The sequence below is a fragment of the Haemaphysalis longicornis genome, unplaced genomic scaffold, assembly GCF_048455015.1.
Source record: "Haemaphysalis longicornis isolate Haplotype H1 unplaced genomic scaffold, Haemaphysalis longicornis Haplotype H1 scaffold_8, whole genome shotgun sequence".
Taxonomy (NCBI): Eukaryota; Metazoa; Arthropoda; class Arachnida; order Ixodida; family Ixodidae; genus Haemaphysalis; species Haemaphysalis longicornis.
Window position 1 is genome coordinate 63,747,803 of NW_027526445.1, and position 6,011 is coordinate 63,753,813.

The window sequence follows — 6,011 nt, forward strand, 5'->3', positions numbered from 1 at the left end:
CGCTCCTTTTCCCCGCGTCGCCGTTCGCCGTCTCCCATGCGTCCCCGCAAGAATCCGACCGCTGAGGGAAACTAACGGCTGCAGTTCCCGAGGCAAGAACTGCAGCCCCGTCGAAATGCCGAAGCCCTCCTCTCTCACCCGCCAATGTTATAGACGTGACTGTTGAAGGTGTCGCCGCCCTCGCGCTTATTGACACTGGTGCCGCTGTGTCTGTGTTGAATGAACGTCTACGCCGCTCATTACGTAAAGTTACGACGCCTCTCTCAGACTTTACCCTTCGGACTGCGAGCGCGCAAAAGATTAAACTGTTGGCCATGTGTACCGCTCGGGTTCTCATCCAAGACGTCACCTACGTCATCGAATTCATTGTTCTCCCATCATGTTCCCACGATATAATTCGGCTGGGACTTCCTATCCCAACATCATGCCATAATCGATTGCGCCCGTTTGCAAGTTGAACTTTTACCGTTCTACGAGCCGCCGTCGAACGGGCTTTCGACCAAGTTAACTGTTTCCGAAGATACGGACTTTCCCCCGAGATCTTCCCTCATAGTGCCCGTTTCGTGCAATGTGGACGACACTACTGTGGTTTTCACGCCGTCCAGTTCCTTCCTCTTGCGCAAATGTCTGCCTTTACCATCTGCTGTCATCGACGTCCAGTCTGGTTGCAGCTTCATCGTGATCTGTAACCCACCTTCCTGCCCGACTACCTTGTTCCATGGGGAATTTATAGGGTGTGTGGAAGCCGTTGACCCTTCTCACGTGAACGCTGTGCCCGACGAACCATCGCTGCTCCCTGTTGGAACACTTAGTCCTGTGGGTGCGTCAAGCTCGGATGCGTTCCTGCAGTCCGTCGACAAGGGCCTTAGCCTTGAACAACCCGACAAGCTCATCGCCCTCCTTCAGTGTTTTCGTGACTCCTTTGATTGCGTACAAACCACCCTGGGACGCACGTCGGCAGTTTCACAAGAAATAGACACTGGCTCCCACGCCCCACTGCGGCAGAGACCATATCGCGTGTCACCTACGGAGCGCCGCGTGATCGACGAGCAAGTGTCCGATATGCTTACCCGTAATGTCATCCGACCCTCTACCAGCCCGTGGGCCTCTCCTGTTGTTCTGGTCAGAAAAAAGGACGGGAGGACGTTTATCCGCTGCCCCGTATCGACGACGCTCTTGACTGCCTCCAGGGTGCCGAGTTTTTCTCCTCCTTGAACCTGCGGTCGGGTTACTGGCAAGTGCCCATGGCTGATGCCGACCGCTCCAAAACAGCGTTCGTTACACCTGACGGTCTTTACAAATTTAACGTGATGCCGTTCGGGCTTTGTAATGCGCCAGCAACTTTGGAACGAATGATGGACAACGTTTTACGGGGCCTTAAGTGGAAAACCTGTCTTTTTTATTTGGATGACATTGTTGTGTTTTCATCGGATTTTGACACGCACCTTGAGCGCCTTAAGCAAGTGTTGACCTGCCTCACGTCAGCCGGCTTGCAACTGAATCTGAAGAAGTGCCGCTTTGCTGCTCGAAAGCTAACAATTTTGGGTCATGTTGTGTCCAAAGAAGGCATCCTTCCAGATCCGGGCAAGCTTCGTGCCGTGGCAGAGTTTCGCAAACCAGGTACTCTGAATGACCTCCGAAGCTTTATCGGCTTATGCTCCTATTTTCGCCGATTCATCCGAAACTTTGCCACCATCATCGCCCCTTTAAAGCAGCTCCTCAGCGGACACAACGAACGTCTCCAGTGGTCGCCTGCTTGTGACAACTCATTTGTGACCATGCGGCGCCTGCTTACGACGCCCCCAATACTGCGCCATTTTGACCCGCTTGCACCTACTGAAGTGCACACTGACGCGAGTGGTGTCGGTCTTGGCGCCGTGCTGGCCCAGCGGAAAGCTGGCTTCCATGAATATGTCGTCGCATATGCCAGCCGCACTTTGACGAAGACGGAACGGAATTATTCCGTAACAGAGAAAGAATGTTTGGCGATCGTTTGGGCAATCAACAAGTTTCGCCCTTACCTCTATGGTCGTCCATTCAACATCGTTACGGACCACCACGCCCTCTGCTGGCTGTCTTCACTCAAAGACCCTTCTGGCAGACTCGGTCGTTGGGCTCTTCGCCTGCAGGAGCACGACATTCGCGTCGTATACCGGTCCGGACGCAGACACACGGATGCTGATGCCCTGTCCAGATCACCCGTGGGGTCGGACGATCACAGTTCATCTATGCCAGATGGTACGGTGGCGTCTCTCGACTCCGTTGACATGGCTGCGGAACAGCGTAAAGATCCGTGGATCGCCTCTGTCCGTCAATATTTGTCGAGTCCGTCAACAGTTGCCGCCTCTCGGAGGCTGTGCCGCCAGGCTTCGCACTGTGCCCTTCGGGACGACCTTCTTTACCGCCGCAACTATTCATCTGAGGGCCGGAAGTGGTTACTCGTCGTCCCTGGCCATCTGCGCTCTGATTTCTGCTCCCACTACCACGCTGACGCAACGTACGCGTACGCTGGGGTGCTCAAAACGTACCAGCGCTTGCGTTTGCGCTATTACTGGCGTGGAATGTACACGTTTGTAACCAAGTACGTTCGCTCGTGTACAGATTGCCAGCGTCGCAAGTCTCCCCCTCAGCACCAAACCGGCCCGCTGCAGCCGCTACCATGTCCGGCTCGCCCTTTCCACCGTGTCGGCATCGACATATATGGTCCGCTCCCCACCACGACTGCAGGCAACCGATGGATTATCGTCGCGGTTGACCACCTCACGAGGTATGCTGAAACAGCCGCACTACACGCTGTTACCGCCAGCGACGTTGCATCGTTCCTCCTTCAAAGTTTTATACTTCGCCATGGAGCGCCGAGAGAATTGTTGAGTGACAGCAGACGCGTCTTCTTGTCAGACGTTGTGGAGGCCCTGCTGACCGAATGCCGAGTCGTTCATAGAAAGAGCTCCTCCTATCACCCGCAAACTAACGGACTGACTGAGCGCTTCAACCGTACATTAGGTGACATGATTTCGATGTACGTTTCTCCCGACCATTCCAACTGGGATTTAGTTCTGCCTTTCGTCACTTACGCCTACAATACGGCGACGAAGACAACTACGGGCTTCTCGCCGTTCTTTTTATTATACGGACGTGAGCCATCGTGTACATTGGACACTATCCTTCCATACCACCCGGATGCGTCCGAGTCTGCACCCGTCTCGGAAACCGCCAAGCTAGCAGAAGAGTGCCGCCAACTGGCGAGATCATTCACAACCGCAGACCAAGGTCGTCAGAAGGCTCGCCACGACGCTTCCAGCGGCGCTCCTACATACGCTGCTGGTTCACTAGTTTGGCATTGGACACCGTCCAATACCCCAGGCCTTTCGAGCAAACTACAAGCTAAATACGAGGGACCCTACCGAGTCGTCCAGCGAACTTCACCCGTGAATTACGTCGTTGCGCCGGTCACTCTTCCTACAGATCGTCGTCGCCGTGGCCGCGAGACTGTTCATATTCAGCGCCTTAAGCCGTATTACGACCCGCTCGTCCTCACCTCGCCTTGAGTCGCCAAGGATGGCTCCTTTTTTTTTCCCGGGCGGTAATTGTAAGAGATAGTGGCCGTTAGCAGGCGCGCCAGTGTATCCAAAGGGTTGTGTGCTCAACTGAGACCGAGGCTGACTGTCAGGTGGCGTCAATCCCCCAACTGGGTCTATGCACAAGGCTCAGTCATCGGAGCAGCCCCATCGAGAACGATCTTGCTGAGAGACCTGCGCGTGGACTCCCGAGCTAGCTTGGCCTCTGGTACAACCAGCCCCCGTTACCACGCTCTAGCCGTCTGCTAATAAACCTCATTATAATATATATATATATATATATATATATATATATATATATATATATATATATATATATATATATATATATATGCAGGGTGTTTCACTAAACTTTAGCCAGAGTTTAAAAATATGCCCATGCACTCGAAGAAGACGCGACCAAATGCATGTTTCTCACTTTAGTATGTAGTAGGTCACGCTATATTTGCTATTTTGCTTAATAAGATAATTAGTCAAGATTAATTAGCTAACTTCTACACCAACGAAGCTAGGAAAAAACTTCCAATTAGAAAGTTACAGATTGGTTTGCAAAACGTCCGAATAGAAAATTCCCGTATTTCTATCTATTAAGTATTAGTGTTTTTCAGCTTACTGGTGATGCCCACGAAATGCAAAAAAACCACGTGACATGCCCGCTTGCGCGTCATGATTGCAGTGCTCCTAAGCGTTTTGCGTACAAACGATCATAGGTGCGCAGCCGCTTAAAAAAGCGACAGGGCAGCTACAGGTCAGCGAGATAGGCGTTGGCTGTGCCAATTATGTCAGCGATGCCCTCCCCTCGCAACAGTTTGTTATAGCGATAAGCAGACACAGCGGTAATCGCTTGTGCTGCTGGAAGCAACAGGTTCGTCGTTTCGCAATAGCTGTAAGGAAATTGAACATCCCTACATAAAAAAAAATTGGCCGCCATCCCTCCCTGCGAACGTGAATGTACAGCGAAGCTGTATCAAACACCGCACGGGCTGATGGGGTGTATTTATTACTTTAGAGTAATGGTAGTGATCATCACATTGTCGGGTCTATGCATGACGCCGCTTTGTAGGTTTCGCAAGTCGCACTAATCCGAGCCAACAAAAAACGCAGTGGCGGTTTTCCCTTTCCCGCGCGCTAGCCTCTGCGTGTGTTCCCGTCTCACGGTTTGATGATGATGATGATGATGGTGATCGTGGCGGTGGTGATGATGATGTTTATGCAGTTGTACTCCTTACTCATGACTCGGCTATGACTCGGCACATACCAGTTTTCCCATCGCCAAGCAAATAGAACATTAACCGGGAACTTAGTTTTCTACTACCCTAGTTACTTGCTACTTCTGTAATTAGAACGCTGGGATTACTATGTACGCCTCAGTACATGTCTCTAACACACGTACGCGGAAGACCACAACTCGTTCACTGAGGCCGCCTACAGTGTTGGAATGGGGCAATCGTATTGATGTCGGCTACATAAGGTAAGACTACATAACCCCATGGACTAGGGTTCGTTTCCGAACACGGCAGGCGTTTTTTCTTCACTTCACGCTGTATTGTCATCATCGCCAGTGAAAGTTCGCTTTCCTGCACTGCGTTTTGTGTTTACGCCACTAAATTGTCCGACCAACAAGAGGTATACAGCTTTGCTGTAAAACTCAACTTTCAGACGGATAAATATGGTGCGTTTATTTGCATGCTCGTTCACAGCAAGTGCTCGAAGAGATCACCTTCTGCAGCGATAAAACACTCGGATCTTCTGAGAAGGCTTGCTGTCGCTGCCTTGAGCACCATCGGTGAAATGCTGGGGCAGACTTCGGCTATCTTCTCTTGTAAGGCTTCTGGAGTCGTCGTTTCTGTCGTGTACACGCGATCCCTAATATAGCCCCACAAGAAAACGTCAAGAGGGCTGAGGTCAAGTGACCTTAACGGCCACAGAACAGGCCTGTTTCTCCCTATCCAGTGCCCTGGGAAAGCCGCATCAAGCCATGCTCGCGCTTGACTGCTGCTGTGGGGTGGGGCCCCATCGTGCTGATACCACGTAGCGTCTAGCCGGGCTAGTGGCACGTTGCAACAGAAGTCTTCAACCGGCCCTTTTAGGATTTCACTTACATACCTCTTGCCGGTCAGAGTGTTGTTAAAAACACTGGGCAATGATGGTGCTGCCCTATATCCCGCACCAAACGTTAATTGACCAGTGATATTGGTGGCGGGATCTTCCTAGCCAGTGGGGATTTTGCTCACTCCAATAGTGTGCGCTGTGAATATTCACTTGGAAATTTAGGGAAAAGTTCGCCTCGTCAGCCCAGACTACCTTGGTGAGAAAGTCAGCATCCTGTTCCTCCTGAATCAAAATCCAGTTCGCAAAGTCGAGTCCATTTTGGAGGTCCCTTGGCTCCAGGCATTGGTGCAACTGCACATGATAGGGGTGCAGTCAAGCTGT